The 24,450-nt window shown below is 32.5% G+C and overlaps 1 protein-coding gene across 4 annotated transcripts in view; it reads left to right on the forward strand.

Annotated features, from left to right (window-relative positions):
- Positions 1–8,513: 8,513 nt before the first annotated feature.
- Positions 8,514–24,450, forward strand: part of LOC131851445 (uncharacterized) — a 93,629-nt gene continuing 77,692 nt past the window's right edge. For all 4 annotated transcript variants that reach the window (XM_059201947.1, XM_059201945.1, XM_059201948.1 and 1 more), the window contains exon 1: positions 8,514–8,983. The gene's annotated coding sequence lies outside the window, so the exon portion shown is untranslated. The remainder of the gene's footprint in view (positions 8,984–24,450) is intronic.

Raw genomic sequence — 24,450 nt, forward strand, 5'->3', positions numbered from 1 at the left:
ACCTTTATAGTCATATAATATATAGTTGATTATATAACGAGTATTCGATTCTTTAGAATTAGAAACCCCAAATTAGTCTATGTAGAAATAATACATAATCTGCGTTATTCAATTTCTCTAACAAGCTATTCAAGCAAAACTACTAATCATTTGCAGATCCTTTGCCATGTTATATATATAATAGTTTTGCGTTTAATATATATATATTTAAATTAATTTCATTAATAATCTATATAGGTATATTTACCTGAATTGCGTCACGGTAAATCCTGAAAATAAAGAAAAAAACAGTCAAATTTACAACGAATATTTGCTTATGTAATAATTACGATTTCGAGTTTATAGCGATTGATATAGTATACCAACGTTTTCTAAACTTTGTAAGGCCACGGAACACTCATATAATTCTTTGTTTTCAATTGTAACGCTTTTGATTGCATCTGACTTCTATAGCTGTAGTGGACGAAATAAAATTGGCAAGATAGCTCTCTAAACCAACTTCTGCTTAGATACGACCTAAGTCTGAGCGCACCTAGGTGTTGGAACCTCACTAGAAATTTAAACTTCGGTCTTATAAACATAGCTTAAGGTATCAAACTGAAAAATAACTAGTAAAACGTTGTACTAGATATACCAATCGAAGTACAGACATGTCAAGTGTTACGTTTGCTAAAAACACTTGACAAACTCTTGACGACCCCGTTTATAATAAAATTCCTATTAATTATGTTCCGTGGTACTTTAAAAAAACGTAGAAATATATACGTATATGTATGTTATTAAGATCGAATCGTGACGTATCTATATAAACAAACGAATTGACGGCTGTAAATAATTTCAATGAGCTACGGAGAAGAGTTTCGTAAAACCAAAAAACCAATTCTTAATTTCAATGAGTGATAAAATACACTCACTAAGATATGATTGTAAACTTTATTTTTTATATATGTTTTATTTTTAATGAATGTATTTCATGACAATTAATTGAATGGTTATTTTTTAATTTCCTAATTTAATAGTGTCTATTTTATGGTAATTAAAGGTCGAATCATGGAGATGCTTTATTTACCATAAAATTATTCATGTTAAGACCCGGTTATCTATATAAATAATTAGTTGAATCCTTCAATGTAAGCGTTAATAGGTCACAAAACTGGATACATATAAACCTTTCTATGGACAGAAACTCTTCTCCTTTAAAATGTTTAGGAATTACCGACGAGAGAGTCCGTATGTGTTCATAACAAGTATATGAAAATAAAATGGCTCAAATTATAATTATATTGTGGAAATATATCGAAGCAAAAAGAAAAAGAATCATATAGGAACGTTGTGATAATAACATAGGTTTAATATTAATGTATATATATAATAGTGCGGGCGCAGGTTGGTTCTCCTTAAATGGCAAACATATTTTACTCAGAAAATCTGTCCTCTTATTTTTAAAGGCCTACGGAGTCACCGTTTGTTTCTCTTTTAAACGTAACTTGGAAAGTATGTCCTGTTTTTTTAAACTTGTGGTGATCTGTCGATTTATTTAAATCTATGCCTGAGTATAGTAATTCATGTGAAGCCTATTTAGGGTTGCCACCTATACGTATTTACCCGGGAAAAATGTAATATTGAAAGATCGATATTCCTATACTATCGATTTTTCAATATTACATATTTGTTAAAAGAAAGCAATTTGAATGAGGTTTACTTTTCTATCTTTATATGAAAAGTGTGGTTTTGTCCTAAGACTTGAGTCCGGGATTTTTATACGAGCGAATTTTTTAAAGCTTTCCATAGCAAAATGGGACTTGCATTCTACAATACGCTTATGTTGTGGGGTATTGCAATGCATTTAGGAGTATGTCGTAATACATGCCATGTCGGTGTTCGGCCCTTTAGGGTCATAGAGTTGAGGTCCAAGTCACTAATCACTAAAATTAAAAGGACGTAACGACAATTTCTATAATGAATGGATACCGGTACGTATAAGAAACAATAACATAATTAGCTAACTAGCTGACGTAGCCCCGTAGCTGTATAAAGAACTGATATTGTAATAAATCGATTCTTGTGCGTGCCTACGTAGGCACTTGGCTCTCATTAGACATGCCAAATTTTGCCCCGTACGCTGTATTATACATATAAATAATAGATCTTGTATTTTTATCTATCTGTATCTATATTTATTTTATCTATCTTTCTTTGTCTGTCTCCTTGACCGAGCGTTCGTCGCGGCAAATATTTTCGCGTGTACAAATGAGGGCTTGACGCAGTTTTTGTTTAAGTATATATAAAGAAACGCACATATTTTTTATGTTTATATAATACATAACATTATCTACCTTTATGTCTATTTTTCTTCACGGCAGATCCCTTACGAGGGTAGTTATAACGCATATTTTTATTAAATGGTCATATCATAAAAATACAAACTTCTTAAAGTTATTCTAGTCAAATATAATGATAGAGAGAATTATATAAATTACTTAGAAATATGTAAATATTAGAATTTTTATTTTTAAGAATATGTTAAGTGTCGCGATCCCTTTAAGTCTGAATATAATTTGAGGTCACTAATGATTATAAAATTATTTTTATCTTGTATATAGTATTATAAAAAGAATCCCTGTGCCTGAAAATTTATCTTAAATTTTTAATTCATGAAGTCCTATTGTTTCTTGGAGACTAAATAAAAAAAACTGAATTGTCCAATGTTCTAACTTTGAAAAATTATCTTATTGATTGTTTAACATTTTATTTTCATGGGTTAGCGACATTTCCTAAAATAAAATAATGTCTTTAATTTTATGTTTTCTTATTTGTACAGAAATTATATGCCTTGAAATAATATTATGTAATACATAAATTGTAACATACTACCTGACTACTAATATCATATTTTTATTAAATAAAAATTATTTATTTTCGAAATTATATTTCACCCAGAAACAAATAAAATGATGTTTATTTTTTCAACTGTATTTTTGTAAAAATATCTTTTGAATTGTACATATATAGTGTACCTGGTTCACGTACAACTGTAGAAACAAAATGTGAAGTATAATATTTTTAAATATCATATAAAAATATACATTTTACATTAAATGAGCTATATATACATATACATTCAGGTGACATGCTTATGATTTTAGTTATTCCGATCTCTGAAAGCTTAGTAACACTTATCAACACACGCTATTTGATTATGTAATTCAAATATCAATTTAAAAAAATATCTTATAATATATTGAGATATTTTTTTAGAGGATATATCGCAGTATACAAATAAATTGTATGTATGTATATTTAGTTAATACAAAATATTATCCAGGAACATAAATATTATTTTCGAAATTGGCTGTTGTCAATTCTACATAAACAAACACGTGGTATGACAATGGGTATACCGCAATCGTACGTTTGGCGCTTGCGTGAACACGTTTCAAATGTTTGCTACAAATTCACTTTGATTTGTGATGAAAAGGATACTCGAATGGACGGTGCTAATCACTTACTACTAGGTGTGCCACAATCCCCTATGCTATAAAGAAACGGCTTCAAGCGTTTGTAACCTTATAAAAACCAAATCAAACTGTATTAACTTAATCTGGTTACTTAATACTTGTTGAGGTTTGCCAAGCGTGCGAATGCGGCTAAAATACAATCTAAATAATTGTGTTATGGATTTTGTTTGTTTACTTTTATTATTATAATAGTGCCCTAAAAAGGATATTGATTTAATACACAAGAGTTTTTACATTTTTTGTCAATAGATGCAGTTGCTGTTCATAATATTTATTAATAAAAGCTTTTATTTCGTTATATAAAAATGATAATTTGTCATATAAAATTTTTCTTTATAGAGATACTCGTCAGTGCCAAAATATATTAACCTTTATTAATGTACGTATCAAGTTATTCTAAAGCTAGTATGCCTGATGTTTTTTTTTTTATAAAATATTAATGCAAATGTAGCTATAACATTATGCTTATGCTAAATAACACAACAAAATATTATAGTTCGTACATTTGTGTTGGACAGTCCTACACATCTTTAATACAAATACAATTGTTGTTTGGTAAACAATATTGACTTTTGAATATAGAGTTTATAATTTAAATATGCATAACAAAAAGGTTTTTATATTAATTAATTCATTACGTTTTATTTTTATTTTTCAATGATTAATATAATATTTACTTTTTACATTTGAAGCGGTCATTATTTATACGTATGATTAGTATATACCTGAGTTCCCGATATTTCGGCAGTGTGTCAACCAGCATGATCATGGGTAATCTTTACGGCTTACGGATCATGGTGGTTGAAACACTGCCGAAATATCGGGAACTCAGCAAATATATATAAAACGTGGTAAGATCCCGTGATTTTTACTAATTATACGTATAATATTATATTAACCAAATAAATGGACTATAAACGAACTGAGTAGAAAGGAACCATTGTTTTTGAATTGTCGTAGATTGGTAAAAATACAAGCAATCACAGTTTTCAAGTATGACTTGTAAAATTGTTTATATCATCTTATTTGCTATGTCATGTATCATTTTATAGCTAGCTTACTGCTACGCGAATTATCCCGTAGTATTGTATTAGTATTGTATTGTATTAACAAGAGAGGCTATTGGTAGCTATTTTATATGACGATGCTTACTCCCCTTTCCCAGTATAAATATATATATACTTTTTTTTTAAATAGATGAGTGTGGAATCATGCACCCTATGCTAACAGTAAACTGGTCTACTGGAGGATGATATCTTGAGTATGAGCCAGACCAGTTCAGTACTTTTATGTAATAAATAAATAAATAAATTACGAATTCAACAGGAATTAACCAGGGCGGTTTCCAAAATGGGTCCTAATTGTTGGCCACAGACTTCTTTTATAATATTTTCTTATCTTGCCATATATTTTATTTGACACAAACTATAGAAAAGACAAAAAATATTTTTTTTGTTTTTTCTATAGTTTATGTTAAGTATACTCTCTACAGCAAAAGAATGGCATGGTATTTATTTGACCATAAAAACATTCTACCGTTGCCGCAGTTACCGCAGTACTAACTAATGATTAGTTTTTATTGCTCGTATGCTCGAACAACATTTTGACGCAAATAAATCCATTTGTTAAGAACGAAACAGAAATTTGTTCAAATTGGAGCCGACGTATATGGGGGGCGACGTATATGTACGCGGTAAACCTTATTGTATCAATGAATAGATATGACAACTGTTCATAATATATGTAAGCGAACTAGATATATGTAAAAAAGTATTGTAAAAAATTATATAACGCACACTTAATAATTGCAAGACGGTATTGATATTTGACATATATTTTTATATATTTTATTTGACACGAACTATAGAATAGACAAAAAATGTAAATTTCTTTGTTTATTCAAGTATACACTCTACAGCAAAGGAAAAGCATTTACTTATTTGACCATAAAGACATTTTACCGTTGCCAACTGTATTAATAACTAATCCTTAGTTTTTATTTGAACAACATTTTGACGCAAACGAATTTAAAAGGCTGGAAAGATTGAAAACAGAAATTTGTTCAAAATCGGAGTCAGGTAATTAACTTAAGTATACTTTCTACAGCAAAGGAATGGCAAGTTACTTATTTGACCATAAAGGCATTCTACTGTTGCCAGCTGCATTACTAACTAATCATTAGATTTTATTGCTCGTATGCTCGAACAGCATTTTGTCACACACGAATTTAAAAGGCTGGAATGATTGAAAACAGAAATTTATTCAAATTGGAGCCGGTGATTGAATTGTGTATACTCATAGGGGTGTAAAAGTTAATGTAGCAATGCACAGATGTAACTGTTCATATTATATGTAAGCGAACTAGTCATATGTAAAATAGTATTTTAAAAAGTTTACCTAACGCACACTTAATAGCATACTGGATTAACTCAATCATTACACATTTTGGAAATTCGACTCTAAAGCTTATTAATTAAAGTCTAATTTCCAAAGTTAGTATTTATTAAGTTAATACATTTTGTACTAAGCATGCTATACATAATGTAATCCGACAATAGATGTATTCTAGAATAATCTAGAATTAATGCTTTAATCAGGTAATTTCGGATGAGACATACGGACCTAAGATAAGACAATTGGTAACTTCTACTAAACCGAATATAAGTAAGATCGAAATGTGATTTATGATTTAATCCCGTCACGATATAGTGTAAATAAGATATTATTTATCTGTCCGGATAAGTATAGAGATATTTTTTGTCAAACAATTCGACAAATAAAATGTTATATTGAATACTATGTTTTTTATTGACATCCTTAGTTAATCTTAGTTGATTTTTGTCATAATTTGACCTAACAGAATAGTAGAAGTTTTTTTTTTAATTACTGTAATGCTGTTGGCCGCAGCTGGCCTTTACAGCTTCACTAGTGATAGGGAGCGAGTGCAAATGCCACTCCAAACCTACGGAAGAACTTATGGACCAGAAGGCCAACTCCTGCCCGTAGGATACGACTTTAGTCTGAGTGCACCGCTAGGGGTTCGAACTTCGGCTCACGCCGTCTTAATTTCGATCCCCGCTTGAGTTTGACGGGGATCGATCGAAGGGAGGGCTATCAGAGAGGATGAACTTACTGCCATCTCAGTATTTGATTTTATTATAAGCAGAAATTGTAACAGTTCAATATTTGAGATTGAATTATTATTATTAAATTCCAGACAAAGACGCGATAGAACCAATACCGTCTTTATCATAAGGGCACACAGGACCCGTGTCCAGGCCCTCCATTCTCAGGGGGCCCCCGAAGGACTGTCAATTTTTCTCACACATTTATTCTCAAAAGATTTTTGTCGGGCACACTACACTTTTTTAACAAATGTTATCAGAAGGTATCACAAGGTATGTACTACGCCATTATACCGATTACTTCGCCTATTCCTATGTTCTTACCTAATGAGCTTATTTTTTTTTACTTTCCAAAAGGGCCCCGAATTCTTGACTGCCCAAGGGCCACAGCCCAGTTTAAAAACGGCGGTGGATATAACTGGATCACTGTAACTCATCTTCTTGTTAGTAATATGTCAGAGAGAGAGAATATTACCTTCTTTTGATGGTCCAGAATCGTCTTCTAGAGGCCCTGGTCGCAGTAACTACGAAAATTATTATCACATAAAATTCTTAAGAATGTAATTGTGAACAACATTTAATTAAAAGATCAAGCAACTTTCTTGCTCATTCTTCTTGTGAGTCTGCGTTCCGAATGAGTGGTATAATAAAAATAATGACTATTCAATAGTGATTATATTAAGCTTATTTGAATAAAGATTATTTCCATATCTATTGTAAGAGTTGTAATGGAATTCCAGGTAAATTCGCCACAATGAGGTACCTGACCTGACTACATCCTTATTCCATCATATTCCGGACGGATGCACTATATCAAATCATCATTTGCTTCTTCCTTATCCCATATATTTGTGGTCGGCGTAATATGTTCTCATCCATTCATCCCTGTTCGGAGTCATCTCGTTATTTACTTCCTTTCTTACCATATCATCTTTCACGCAAAATAATAATATAAAAATGTTTTAAGTTACTTGATTTTATAATTTCAGCAATATTCTTTGTGTCTTGTCAGCATACCATTAATGCTGGCAGAATAGTCATACACCATTATCTAAAATAAAAGAAAAAATATCAGTCGTCATCATGAATTCGTAGCAAGTAATCATTAGAATTCTCGCATTGAAGTGTAAAGCAAATCTAATTGACAATGATTTAAACATCCGTGTGACATGTAAAAAAAGATGAACAAAGAACTATCACAAAAAAAGTTTCTACAACATAAAAATATTATGTAATTGTAAGTATTTTTATGAATAAAGTTTAGTTTACGGAATTAGTGTAATCGAGTATTAAATGCTGTGAACCTATTGATGGCAAGTGTCATATATACATATATACTAGCTGTGCCTGCGCCTTCGTCCGCGTGGAATAGTGACCTTCGATAGTATTTTTAATTATTTAGGCTAATATAAAACAATGACCTAAATGAAAAAAAACATTTTAATTAATAAACAATTTAAACACATATATGGCTATTTTTGAATAGTGACATACAGGTCTTTCAATAGTCTTTGTTTTTTCTAATGACTATGGATATCTGCATGTGTGTAGCGCATATGCCATAGGTACTTCGCCATAGGACGTGTTGGATTCTATTTTTACGTTCGATGTAATTTAGGAATCGAGCTAATTTCCTCTGCTACTTTTGCAATTTGCCAAGTTATGTACCTACTTTACTTTCCTATGTACTTAAAAAAATATAGCATGTCAAATAAAATCGAGGCAACGGACATCCGTTACTGCATACATATGTAGTTAAGAAAAGGGGATTAATGATAATAACATCCATTACCTAACTTGTGTAGCATCTGGGAGGGGTTAAAGAAGCTCGCTGGGAGACCACTTTCAGTTTCTACCTTTGGCTCGCTTCGTAAACACGCGTCGGGCATTATGCAATGAACGCTTCTACCGCTCGGCGCCCGCATTTGCATGGCACACTTTTTACTTACGCCGCGTAGTATTCAAATAAAAAATTTAATTAACAACCAATTGGAATTGCATAACTTTTTTTCACGTAATCATTAACGTTAGGTCACGGTTATGGTCTCGCTATAGGTATTGATAAGAGAAAAACGCAGTGATTAATTGCTCAGTTAAGTGAGGCAATTGATTTAAAAATTATTCGCGCCATTTCCCAGAACTAAACATTTCATTTCGAAAGTTGGATTCAAATTTCGAACGTTTGATTAAGAAACATTTAATTTGGCATAAAAGAAGTGTGACTTTTTTAATTTTTGTACTTAGAAAATGAGGTGCAGGACGTATTATTATACGGTTGTGTTCAAATGTGAAGTGCGTGTTTCAGTGAAGTTCAATTTTTGAGACACCATCTGTCGCAAAGTAAGTTAATTATATACCAACTAATACTATTTTGATTATTTCTATCTAAATTAATTATCTTTAATTTTCTTTTTATGTGATAATTACAATTTACTACCATTTAATGCGAAACATGAAAGCCGGAAATAAAACTTTTAATTAAGTGCGTACATGCATAGTTAGTTTTTATACCTTCTTATCGCTTATTAAAACGAGAATTATGCTGTATACTATTTAAAAACTATTTGCTAATTCTGCGAAAACCGAAAAATTTCCAGTCCTACATTGAATGTCCAGTATGTTTAAGACACCTGCTATGCAGGTTGCACAAAAGAAGTTTGCTTAAAACAGCTTTCAAGTATATATAAATAAGTGACCTACTTATCCACCTATATTTGTCAAATCGTCAGTAGGTGTTTTTAGTATTTCGCGAGATATTAATAATAACTATAAATAAATAAAATTTTTATTATTTTATTTATTTATATTTAAATGTAAACAATTTCAGATGTTTTATTTACACAGACTTATGCGTAAAGACTCTTATCTTATTATTAATATTATAAATGCGAAAGTTTGTGAGTATGAATAGATGTTTCACGCAAAAACTACTGAACGGATTTTGATGAAACTTTACAGTAATATCTTATTCGCCAGAGTAATACATAAGCTATAAATTGCATACGGGAGAAACCGCGGGTACAGCTAGTACTAAATATAAACCCAGTGATGATTTTCATGAAATTAAAATGGTACGATGTAAAGTGGAAAATTTTATATAATTTGTAGAAACATTCATACAAAATACGTAGTGTTATTTTTTTCCAAATTACGAATTGCATAACAATGTGTCCTGTAATCGATAGGTACTAGCCAGAGATTGAACCAGCTACCTAATTATGAAGTAGTTTGTTAAACCTCTACACTGTCACGGACATCGAAAACAATTGAATAAATACAATAGTTACAAGAGGTATACTATAAATAGTGGTCTATGTCTAGATACTTCAGTCTTTTTTTTTATTGGGTTGTTTGGGCTATTGTCAGATGTTTGAGCACCTGTAGCACTGCGACCTACATAGATCTATTGTGCTCGCCCCTTTTCAAAGTTCGCTTATTTCAGTCTTACCACGTCTTCCTTATTTCAGCCACCAAGCAGCTTGTTTATGTGTCTGTTGTAGGGTCTAGATTAGGCAGTGATATTACAGGAAAAGATCATTTGACGGCCTCGGTGGTCTAGCGGTTTAGCACACCGCATTCCGATGGTCGCGGGTTCGATACCTCGCACAGCACAAACATTTGTGTTCATGAGTATGACTGTATGTATCGGTCTGGGTGTTTTCAATATATAATATGTATATATTTACGAAAAAACAAACGTATTGATCAGTTATCTAGTACCCATAACATAAGCTTTAACTTAAAATTCATAGCGCTGACGATGTTATCTTTTTGAACAGAGATTAAGTGCGTAGCGGTGCTATGTTGATTGTCGCACGCCTAATCCTTGTTAATGTAAATATAATTTGATATATATTAAAAATATTGTATACTTGTCTATTTTATAATAGACAAGTAATTTGTCTATGGTAAAAATAAAAGGATATCTATGGAAGAACCAGTAAATAGGAATTTTGTAAAACGGTTAAAATGGTGTGTTTTTTTTAGAAATATAAAAGGCTATTTGATTTTAAAATTGTATTTTATTCACAAGGTGTCACGGACGGCCCGGACACTACAAAAATGGCGACGAGAACAAATACCTCGCAAATCAAGTATTTTGAAGAAGGAGATGATATTGACTGTTTTTTAGAACGAATGGACCAATACATGGTGGCATATGCAGTGGAACAAACGAAGCAAGTTTCAGTATTGCTCATGTCTTTGGATGAAAAGACATACAAAACGTTAAAAAGTATTTTTCACCCTACGCTACCAAAAGAAAAAGCCTATAAAGAGCTATGCGAAGCTCTCAAATTACGCTTTAGACAAAGAGTTTCTTATTATAGAACTATAACATTATTCTACAAAATATCAAAAAACGACAACGAAAACATTTCGACGTGGTACACAAGGGTAAGAGAAATGGCAGCTGATTGTGATTTCGGCAAAACATTTGAAGACAGAGTCAAGGACAAATTTGTTACAGGTATTAGATTTGGTCCAATTTTTGAAAGATTATGTGAGGAATCCACGACACGGAATGTGTCAGAATTATTAGAAATTGCTTTAGCCAAAGAGTCAGTGTTACAAGAGAGGCAAAAGAGTTTTGTAAACAAGGTGCAAGTAGTCAAGAAACCTCAATATTCTAAAATTTCAAAATATGATCCAGATAAAGCTAAGGACTCATCTAAGGAAACTATTTTAAAATGCATTCACTGTGGAAAGTCAAATCACTCTTTTGCAAGATGCAAATATAAGACCTATAAATGTAAATTGTGTGGGAAGATAGGGCATTTAGCAGCAATATGTAAAAGCAAGACTACAACGATGGTCTTTATACTTAGCTAATTTTGATTATATTTTTAAACATATTAAAGGCTCTGAAAATGTAATGGCTGATTGTATGTCCAGATTGCCTGTTAGTTCTTTTAGTGAAAATGAAATAAATTTAAAAGAGTGTGATTACATTCATTTTGTAGAACAACAAAATGTTATTGACTTAAATATGGTTAGATCAGAGACCAGAAAAGATCCAATATTAAGTTCTGTTTTTAATATGATAAGATACGGATTCCCAAAGAAAGTAATAAATGAATATATTAAACCATATTTCCAAAGAAAGGATGAATTATACCTAGATCAAAATATAATTATGTGGGGTTATAGGGTAGTTGTCCCTGATAAATTAAGGTCAAGTTTACTTAAGGAGTTACATTCAACTCATGAAGGCAGAGTTAAAATGAAAACCAATGCCAGATCTTACTTTTGGTGGCCGGGACTAGATAGTTGTATTGAAAATGTAGTTAAAACATGTGATATTTGTTTGTCAGCTCGACCAGAACCACCAAAGTCAAATGTCATTTCATGGCCAAGTTGTAGCTATCCCTATGAAAGAGTTCATGCAGATTTTCTTGGGCCTATTGATGGCAAAATAATATTAATTATCATTGATTCTTATACAAAATGGCCAGAAACATTTATAATGAAAAATTTAGAAGCTAGATTAACAGTTGAAAAATTCAGAGAATGTTTTAGTAGGTATGGTTTGCCAAAAATGGTTGTAACTGATAACGCAGCAACCTTTTGTAGTAAGGAATTTTCAGAATTCTTATATAAAAATGGAGTAAGACACCAAACATCACCTCCATTTCATCCTGCTACAAATGGTCTTGCCAAAAACGCTGTAAGAAGTTTTAAGTCAGGATTGCTAAAGACACTGAAAGAAAAAAATAATGTAACTTTTGAAACATTAATGAATCGATATTTATTTCACTATAGAAACTCTATACATAGTACTACAGGCAGTGCTCCAGCAACATTAATGTTTCAAAGGAAATTAAGAACCAGATTTGATTTGTTAAGTAATAAAAATTGTAAAGGGAAAGTTAGTAATATAAATGGTGGAGGAAAAAGAGAAATAACGTTTAAAGAGGGAGACAGAGTTTATTGTCGAGATTATAGACATCCAAATAAGAAAATATTTGTAAAAGCTGTAATTGAGGAAGTCCTTGGAAGAAGAACATATCTTTGCAAAGTAATTAATGAAAATTTAGTTTGGAGGAGACATATAGATCAAATTATAAGTTGTTCTTCCCAGGATCAAGATGATAGTTTAATTAAAAATACTGTAAGTGGTAATGATATAATTAGTTGCAGTGATAATTATTATGATCATGAAACAATTCGCAGACAGGTAGAGCTTAAATTTCCTCAAACTGATGAGACTGTGATTGAGGCTCTTCAGTCTGTTGTTCCTAGTAGCCCTCTTGTTAATACAGGTAATGGGGTTACAGTCAGAAGGTCACACAGAGTGGTTAAACAACCCCAGCGATTAAATTTGTAAGGGGGGAGTATTGATATATGTAGTGTATGTGGAAACACTAGCAGTTTATTATCTATCGTCTCGAGCCGAGCGTACACGTACCGCCGTGCGCAAGAGGGAAGGGATTCCCTGCGCAAGCGCCGCGGAGTAAAGACGTGGAGCTATGGCTAACGAGCCGATATTACGTCGATAACAACTTACATACAAGAAGACATAAATAACAAATAAGTGAACACTACATGTGGCGACGAGGCAAAATGGATATAAATAAAGATAAGTACAAAATCATTTAATAAGATATACATATACCTACGGGTACGGAGTAATTACAAATTTAGAAGGATTATGGTGGGGCCGCACGGGGAGCGAATTATATAGACCTATACAGAAAAAACAATAGCTGGGTAACATCGGTTTACGATCGATTTGCGCCAAGTAAGTAGGTACCTAATTATAAATTGTACTTGCTATACCTATAGTGTCTCTAGCTGGTAGGAATAGTCGTATTAATAATCATTGTAGTGATATGTTTACGTATATCCGTGATTTATTATTTTTAATGTATGATAATGGTGTACTGCCTGCGCTGGCGTGGCACTGATGAAGTATGGTAGAATGAGCGGGGGGGATAGGATCGGTTGGCCCGTCGTGGTGGGTTCGTGTTAATTTGTCACGATGGTTTCTGGGGTGAGCCGCGTGGAGGTCCCTCTGGCGTGATACAATGTTAGCAGTGGGATTATTTTAACAATCCCATTCCCCCTTCCGTATTTCCGTGTTGAAATAAAAAATCGGTAATGATTGTAGTTGCCGCTGCATGTTCGTTTCATGAGGGGACGGTGACGGTGAGATGTTTAGTGGGACATCATATTACGTGATGCAATAGACCTGTGGGTATGAAGTATAATAGAGCACTGTGCGGACGACACGTTTGTTTTGCTTTATCTTTTCTAGGTGTCGATGCACTTTAATTACTTTTGGCAATAGGGCCGCCTTATTGTATTTATACAGAGGTGGTGACTAGTGTTCAAATGTCACTATTTTCTTTTAGAGTATTGCTGCAAATGGAAGTGGTCTAAAGTTCCTCTTTCTAACTGTAATGATCACATGATAACCTAATATTACATTTGGTACGGGATAATATTACGATGTTGTCGGGTGATACGATATTATTACAAATGATGGTGAGCTGACAATTGTACCTGCATTATAGTACTGATGTTGGGTATTATATACAAAACAACAATAGTAAAATCTAAGGTGGGGTGACACACACGGTTTGAGCAGTGCTTGGTGGACAATATTTATATTAGCCTTAATTGATTGCAAGTGTTGAAGTATCTGGGTAACAGTGTCCCATACATTTCGATGCGGATGAGTTGTTCGGAATACCTGCAGACTATTTTATTCTGGTATTCGAGCAGAGCCGCGAAGTAGTGTGGTTAAAATGTTTTTATTTGGATTGGATTTGGCTTTTGGATTATATAATTTATAAATAATAATTATTAGTGAGCTTTCCAATGGATGCCGGTGGGAATTGCAATTGTTTTGCATAGGAAGGTTTTAAATGTAGATTAATTATTAGTTTGATACATTATGTTGGGGTCTACTATACATGTTGTATAGTGCAAGGTGCCTATCTACTTGTCTGGCATATTTTTAACAATTTGTGCTTTGTGTTAAAATGAAGCGCGCATCTACACTTGCGACCTAGAAGGCAATCTTTTGGTTTGGTGAATTTAGTGTCTAATGAATTTGTTGAAGAAAAACAAAAAACCACGTATTCAAGAGGTTGAGATGCCGACTATTATATTGCGAGGAAGTGTGTCGCTAGTTATGGTCGGATGTAAGGTACAGGAGTGCTGTTTCTGTATGCGGTATGTGGTTTCTATAGTCAGTAACACTGGAACGAGAAAAAGGATACCGAATTATGTATGTATATAGAATTACTCTATTATTTTTACAGCAATGACAGTGATTAACTTTTAATAATAAGCTATAGTATAGTACAGTGGTGGTGAGTATGTCTTTATGGAAACATATTTAAGATTCTCTCTAATTTAAAAATACCAGTAAATTAGAAATTGCACAATAATGGTTACATGAAATAGAACTACTATTAAGTTCTGAATTATTGTACCTACTCGCCTAATGCATTATGCGGATGAGTGAAGGGGTTATTAGAGTGGAAAAAAAAATGTTTTTTATATTCTTTGAAGTTTCGGGAACATGGAATAGATTATGAATATTCTTTATTTAAAGAAGCTTGAATAAATAATAGGAATAATAGCCATAATTGCATTAATGTACCGCATTTAGTAGCTGTGGAATGGAGTTAGAATTTGTTTTGTGATCACATGCAGATAGCGCTGACAGCTGTTTTATATGAATGTGACGGGGATGTTGGAGCGATGGGGAGTCATTTTTAATTGACAGTTAATCCAATCCAGTTGCGGCTGGAGTTGTGTAGTGTTGCGATACGCGAAATAAGGGTATTAATGTGGTTTTAAGTTTTGAGATAGCTAATAGGAAATGATACCTACTTCATTGTAGTAGTTGTAAAATATATACATGTATTTGTTTATCGTCATAGTACTGGTGTTGGTCGCTCTCTAAATACTTTGGCCGCATTGCAGGGTAGCTTAGACAAATTAGCGTGTTTTAACTTTTACATACGTACTACAGTGCAACCTCGATAAAACAAATCGAAAAAATATATATATATATATAGTATATCAAGTAATTCGTTGAACTGAGATTTATTATGTTGAAGGTACGTTGGTCTAAACTTCGTTATAAAAAGGTAAAAAAAAAAAAACTGTCGTAAGCTATTTCAACTTGAATCTTTAATAATAGTGACGAGCAGCAGTGTTTACAAAACTTTACATTACTTTCCATCGAACAACAATTATTGTTCTACGAACATAAGTACGTCGAAACATGTCCTGACATGAATCACATTTTATGAGATAAGAGATAAGTAGAGTTAGAGTCATACCATTGGTGGGAACATTATATAAAGGTTTTGGGTTAAGAAAATTCCTTAGAAAGAGGTGTTTTTCCAAATTAAAAAGAAAAATAATAATAATGTCGCAATGTAAAGGTATATTTTACATCTATTCTTATGGAAAATCCAAGGGATTACAAAGAATTAGTTAAATCAAGGAAGTCGTTATATACGAGGTATATTATTGTGAATGAGGTGCGTTATATTATGGCTGCACAATTATTATTATTATTACTAGATAATAATGTAAACCATGATGCATGACAGTAACAATTACTAACGATACATTATTGGAAAAAAGTGGTTCTGAGGATACTATTAGTATTCCTATACTTTAGATTAGAATTATTTAATGGACATTCTTGTGGAGTAAATAAATCTGAAATATGTTTAATATTAGTAGTCATAAATGTATATATTGTGAAAATTAAATGGATAAGAGTGGCGTTTAATTGTCTTATAATTATAAAATTTGGTGTTTTGCAGGAGTCCATGATTTGCTTATAAATTGACTATTGGCTCGGATGACCTTAAAGAAATTAGCAAAGGAAGAAAAACAATGAGCATAATACTAATAACCAATACTTAAAGAGGATGAATTAAGAAGTTCAATGGAGTTATAATGACGGTGACAATGGCATTGATATTCTAAAAAAGGAGCTACAGAGGTAAGGTAGACTGGGCCGTCAAGCATTAAATTGCGTATTGACGGACAGGTTGCATTAAATTGCGTTGGCTGGGCCATCAGGCATTAAATTGCGAACTGATGGACAGATTGCATTAAATTGCGTTGGCTGGGCCATCAGGCATTAAATTGCGAACTGATGGACAGATTGCATTAAATTGCGTTGGCTGGGCCATCAGGCATTAAATTGCGAACTGATGGACAGATTGCATTAAATTGCGTTGGACTGGGCCGTCAAGCATTAAATTGCGTATTGGCGGACAGGTTGCATTAAATTGCGTTGGCTGGGCCATCAGGCATTAAATTGCGAACTGATGGACAGATTGCATTAAATTGCGTTGAACTGGGCCGTCAAGCATTAAATTGCGTATTGGCGGACAGGTTGCATTAAATTGCGTTGGCTGGGTCGTTAAGCATTAAATTGCGTATTAACGTCCAGTTTTGTTAAATTGTCTTTGGCGGGGTCATCAAGCATTGTATTGTGTATTGATGAATGGTGTCCTATTCATTAAAGTGTAAATTGATAGAATGTTGCATTAAATTGCGGTTGAATATAAGTAATAAAAAATTGCCAGTTTTAATGCATATTAATTATCGGAGTGAAATGGAGCGGATTCAGTAAAATATAATAAATCAAAAGTCATAAGGACACAAATTAATTTTGGTCGAAAATATAATTTCTATAACTAATATAATTGACGATTGCTGGAGTACGTAGAGTCGCTGTGGTGATATATGTGGTATATGTCGATCGCTCAAAGACTGGTCTGACAACCTTTCCTAATATTTTAGCACTGAATTAATGCAGGTGATCAGGGAGATAATTTTGTACGATGAAGAATGGTTATAGTTATACCCAATTAATACTACATGGACTGATATCAGATGTGTAGACAGAATATAGTGGAAAGTCGTTTGCAATTGTTGATGCAACTCTTGATATAATAATAATATTCTGGTATAAATAGTGGGGAGTTTTGAAGAAATTCCAGATTATGTTTTAGATAATCAGTTTTCAAATGTACATGATAAAGAAAAATACTACATGTAAATAACACATTGTATGAGACAGATATAATGGAAAAAAAATATAAGTATTTACCTTAAACCTACAAAATATAAAGTAGTGACTACTGTGATAGAGATATTCTGGTCATAAACTTACAACATTTTTCAGAAGTGCTTTATACTAATCTTACATAATATTATACAATAACAAAGTGGAATAACGATTATATGAAAACAAATATAAAAGAAGAAAGGTGAAGTATGTGAAACAGAGAGTAAATTGGAGTTAATATATAAATGTAATTTATATTCAAAAGAGGAGGAAAAATCACGGTGCTGGTTACGCTGGAAAGGCCAATCGCACTAGAGGCATTCGGCTTATGTGTGGCAGTATAGTGTCAAAATGAGTCCACTATCGGTGTAACGTAGCACACATGCCTCCAAGGAACAAATACCTAATAGAGTGGATTGATTCATGCTTGAAAAGAAAATAAACTTAAAAAGGAGAGAGATGTAGTGTATGTGGAAACACTAGCAGTTTATTATCTATCGTCTCGAGCCGAGCGTACACGTACCGCCGTGCGCAAGAGGGAAGGGATTCCCTGCGCAAGCGCCGCGGAGTAAAGACGTGGAGCTATGGCTAACGAGCCGATATTACGTCGATAACAACTTACATACAAGAAGACATAAATAACAAATAAGTGAACACTACAATATATATTAAAAATATTGTATACTTGTCTATTTTATAATAGACAAGTAATTTGTCTATGGTAAAAATAAAAGGATATCTATGGAAGAACCAGTAAATAGGAGTTTTGTAAAACGGTTAAAATGGTGTGTTTTTTTTAGAAATATAAAAGGCTATTTGATTTTGAAATTGTATTTTATTCACAAGGTGTCACGGACGGCCCGGACACTACATAATTAAAATAATATTTATTTAAAAGAACAACACACAAGTTTCTTACTCATTCTTCTTGTGATGAGCCTACATTCCGAATGAGCGGTAGAATAAAAAAACTTAACTATTCAAAATTGCTAACTTGGGACTAGATGGCGCTGTGTGAATTGTCCTGAGATTATTATTATTATGACATCTTAGTCGTTTGACATCCAACGCATACCATACTGACCATCTGGATGAATGGAGGTTCTCCACCGAGTGTTTTTCCACTTTTTGCCATACACAATCATATTGTGTAGCACCTCACCTCACCTCCAGCAATGGTATTTCTGAACCGATACGATACTAAAACCTTCAAGAAAAGGTATTATTCCTTCTTAAAAGACTGGTAACAAACTTGCAATTCCCCTGGTGTTACAGGTGCATAATCACTTACCATCAGGTGAACTGCAAGCTCATATGTGTGGCATTGCGGAAGTCTTATTTATTTATATATTTCAGGCTACTAGGCTCATATTATAAATACCTTACAGACTATATATGTGAATTAACATTATAATACTAATATAAAGAAACTAGCTTTTGCCCGCGGCTTCGCTCGCGTTAAGAAGTATTATTATTAATTAGGTATAGTTTTTGCGGCTTTACTTTTGTTTCCTTTCTTAGGGGATACCTACGTAATAGCAGCTTTATGCATGCAAAGTCTCAACCCGATCGGTTTAAAATTGACAAAGTTTCATACAAACTTTCGTCCACTATTTTATCCCTTTGGGGGTAAAAGTAATTAAAATCCTTTCTTAGCGGAAGCCTACGTCATAACATCTACCTGCATGCCAAATTTCAGCCCAATTCGTCCAGTGGTTTGGGCTGTGCGTTGATAGATCACTATATCAGTCACCTTTGAGTTATATATATTTAGATTGTCTGTGTGGTCACGGCACTGACGACGTCAATCTGTACGGTAGCGCCGTTACACCACCAGTGGGCAGATAACTTGATTTCCATAGTAACGATCCATGTATATAGGCGACGGCTACCATTTACCATCAGGTGGACTGTCAGCTTGTTTGCTATTACATTACATAAAAAAAATCCTACTCGTAAATATTATAAATGCGAAAGTGGTTTGTTTGTTTAATTGTTTGTTACGCTTTCACACCTTAACTGCTGAACTAATCACCATGAAATTTGCCGTGTAACGTACTTTTTAGGATTGAAAAGGACATATATTCTGCTAAACGATGGAGATCCGGACAAAGTCGCGTGTAAAAGCTATTTAGTAGATGTTTTGACAGCCTCGGTGGTCTAGCGGTTTATCATACGGCTTTATTTTCGATGGTCGCCGCTTCGACTTCTATTTTTTTAAAATAAAACATAACTAAGTCCGTCCACGTGATATCACTACATAGTATAAAATAAAGTCGCTGTCGCTGTCTATCCGACCCTATGTATGCTTAAATCTTCAAAACTATGGAACGAAAGATTTTGAAGCGGTTTTTTTTAATACATAGAGTGATTGAAAAGGAAGGTTTATATATATATATATATATAAATTATATACACCCGTGCGAGCCGGGGCCAGTGGCTAGTAATATATATTACAACTATTTTCACGTCAGTTTTTATTCACTCCGTTCAATTGTTTAGTCTTGAAAAGGCAAGAAGCGGACACACATAAATGCGCATTTGTAATAACTGCGACTTCGTTTGCGTGACATTTCCATCCCCTATTTCAACCCCTTCGATATTATCATTAGTCATAAAAATTGATAGTTTACTTTCAGCTTTGGTCAGCTGTTTAGACCTAAAAAGGCAACAATCATACAAACAGACAGACATACTTTCACTTTTATAATAATAGCTATTACCCGCCACTTCGTCTTCTTGAAACTTTCAGCCCATATTTCACCCCCTTTATGTGTTTATGATAAAATGATACCATTTATCCATTCTCGTTATACAATCTATATTCATGTCTTTAATTCAGCTCAGTTTAGCAGTTAGATCGTAAAAGGTAAACAAACAGACAGACAAACATACTTGCGAATTTATATTAAGTACGGATAAGTAAATAAATATACGTATAATTGAAATCTTCGTGAGATCAACTTCACGCTCTGTTTCAATAATAACGGGTATGCTGTAATACAGAGAAAATGACTATTTACTTGTGAGTGTAATGAGACGGCTTCTATGTACAATATGACATATTTCTTACACAATTGTTGTCATAATGCAATTTAGAATAGAGTTGCCAACCGTGCTGTTTTCCCAGGACATGTCTTGAATAGTTATATGGCAGCGTCCTGGGTTTTTAAAATATTCGCGCCTCTTTATTACTGATTTTCAACAGTATAATTTTGTCAAATACTTTTTATTAAAAACATTATTATATTAACTACTTGAATTTTACTATGAATTAATATAACTATTGCAACGATATTACTGCGTTCTCCTTTGAAACTGGATGGTCCTGGTTTTTTAAATTTGGGTTTGGCAACTCTAATTTAGAATATAAATAAATAATAATAACGCTGCTGTAGTACACACATGCACTGGTTTCAATAATCTGGATTGTTATACTTGTCATGTTATAATTAAGTCTATATACCTACAAATAAAAGTTATTATTTATCTATCTATGTATAATAATAACCCTCAACAAACCACACAGTGCCATCTAGTTCCAAACTAAGCAATGCTTTATTGGTACTAGATATCTCATACTCAAATACATACATAAAGAAAACACCTAGAGCGACACTAAACTCTTTAATACAATTGTTTCAACATTGCGAGGAATTGAACCTGCGACTATCGGAAGGCTGTGAGCGTATTTGAAATAAATTTAAAGTAAAATGTATTTATTTCAATATAAATAAATAAGATAGTAAAATAATGTGATGTTATTTATTTACTCTATGGTTAATAGATTTTATTTTTAAGTAATAATTACGTACGAGGCAATAGCTTCAAAAATAAGTATACTGAAAAATGTTATTGAATAATTCATCTTATTGATAAACAATAATACTTCCCATAATCTTATTTTAACTCCAAATCGACTCTATCTCGAGTGTCATGAAGTACAATTTGGCCGACCTCAAAAACGCTGTCAATTGACATTTTAGACATTACCCAAACACGTTGAAATAGTAGATAAGCATAGTATATATCCAAATAACTGAATCAAGTATTGACCATTAACAATGTCTCTACTATTCTACCAAAGTCAAAGGCTGTATGGGCTGAATCCTTTTGCTTTTCCTTGAAATGGGAAAACCAAATCAAAAAAAAGTCTCTGTATACGAGATGTCTTTCTTTTTTTTTCTTTTTGGCAAGAAAGGTGTTGCCTATTATGCCATTAACAAACAGAAAATGGGACGGGATTATGGAAAGGAACGGGGAGATGTCATACAGTCATAAGAAGATTTTTTTTCACAACAAATGGAAGCGAAGGAAACTGCAAGGATTCACTTACATGCTTTAAATTCACTTACACACAATGGCATTACCTTATACGGTATGATATAAAAAACGAGTCAGGACCTCCCGTACAGTATGTTCGTAATTACCACCGAGGTTTTAAGTGGGTGGTACATGTATTTTATCGACTAAGTACTACAAGATAGAGTATCTATCTATCTATTATCTAAGTACTATCTAGTAGAATCGGCCAAGGAAATATCGCTTGCAATATGTCAATTTGATATGTGTATAAATAAAATTATATCATCCATTTTCTAATTCATGTCTGCTTAGAAATTATTCAAATAAGGCCTCATTCACACAGAACGAAGTGCATTCATATAACTTTACATAGTTTAAGCCGAACTATTTTCAATGGGTGTTCACAATATACTTTTTTTTTCCTAATTTATTGAGAACTATATCAAATTGTATGATCTAACGGTAAAATATTATTAATTTATATATAATAAAAAAAACCTAAATTTACCGTCTATAGATGGATAATTTTACTATCTAAATCACGTAATACCAGAATCATTCCGTGACTTAATAATTTAGTATCTTCTAGAATGAAATTTGTATATTTATGGAAACTAATTTCACTAGATATTGGAATTATCTCGTTACCATAAGAGCATCTTTACATGGTATAAAATGAATTCATTCTCGCTGTTTGTTCGCTTGATATTTTAAACTACGCAACGGATTTGATTTTAATGCAGTTTTTAGTAGTGAATCAAGAGGAAGGTTTATATGTATAGTACATGTACGAAGCTAGGGCGGGTAGGTAGTTAGTAAATAAATAGCAGATTTGTGACAAATTAATAAAAGGACTACATTATTGAGTTAATTAAGTTTACCTTACCGCAAAGCGCAGCAATCAGTCTGAATGGGTCCTAAAGCACAATTGCGAAGGTGTATTATTCATGTATAGACAAAAAGGCATTAGTCAACAAGTATGGATAATGGCATAAGTTATTATTATCCGTTCCTAAATATGGCATCAGGAGATAAATCCAGTGGATATTTGGCTTACCGCGGTTGCTTGCGACACCACCGGATTAAATGAAGGTCGATAAGTAGGGTACTTACATTCAAAATAGGAATGACTTTAGGGTTCCTTTTTTTAAAAATAATCGTAATTAGGGCACAGAAATTATTGTTATACAGGATGTACAAAAAAAAGTGTTAAAAAAATGTATAGAAAATTAGACAAATAAGTTTACAAAAAAATTATATATTTTTCAAGAATTTTATAATAATTATGAAATTTATAATATATGTTTTTCTTAATATTGTGTAATATACATGAATGTTCTAAGTAATATAAATTGATAATGAATAATTGATATATTATTTATTTCACTTTTAATATACATTTAAATAAGTACATGTTAGAAATTTTGTTAGCAAATGAGAATGAGAGATCTTTTTGGGTTGACTGCCAAAACAGCTTGACACAGGAAGTGCTGGGTGGGCCACAGGAGTGCAAATAATAAAAGTAAGAAAAAACAACATTTAACTAAAACTGAGAATACCAAAGAAAATAAAATTTTTTTTTTTTAATTAAAAATCTATAATGTACATGAACATCATAAGTAACATAAAGTGATAATGAATAATGAAGAAATTTAAATGTGTTTTTTAATTATATTATTTAATTTTTATTATACATGAATGCCATAAGTAAGTTAAAATGACGATGAATATTCATTGTCTTTTACGATGGTGTTGAATAAATGTTGTATTATTCCATCCTGAGAGTCCAAAATCCAAATCTCAAAAAAGCTTTACATAAATAATAGGATTCTTTTTGTGGTAACCCCGATGAAGAAAGTCTGTTAATACTGTTATTAATCCTTCATTTTGAGAGCTCTATTAAATTTAGTCGACTTAATATTTATATAATTCATGGTGTAATAAATTAGTTATTCAGTTTGCTAATTTGTAAGTTGAATCGCTCCTTTATTAGGATTTCATTTTTAAGTTTTAAACTGCCAAAATAAAGTTTTTGTATATATTTCTTTTGTATGATTAATTTTGCAAACCATATAACGCATTCTTATACATGTATTATACAACAAAGTATATGGAATTGGCAGTTATTTTTTTGAACCCGCGACCATCGGAACTAAAGTGCTGTGCAAACCGCTACACCACGTCATTTGATAGTTGGTTGTAAAGAGGTTAACAGATATTACGACCAGGTACAAAATACGTGTGTTTTCTCTCCAATACAAGCTTTGTATGGTATGATTATCGACTTAATATTGAATTTGATGTGTCGCATCCTCCCACATACAGTTAAATTACATAATGGTTGTCTTCGATTTGATTGTACCTGTGCCGGCGGTTTTACATGCGTGAAAATAGTCTATTGGTTATTCTGATGTACAAGCTATGTTATTGTAAATCTTGTAAAGTTACA

The sequence above is a fragment of the Achroia grisella genome, unplaced genomic scaffold (assembly GCF_030625045.1).
Source record: "Achroia grisella isolate CSIRO2021 unplaced genomic scaffold, CSIRO_AGI_Agris_v1 utg783, whole genome shotgun sequence".
Lineage (NCBI taxonomy): Eukaryota > Metazoa > Arthropoda > Insecta > Lepidoptera > Pyralidae > Achroia > Achroia grisella.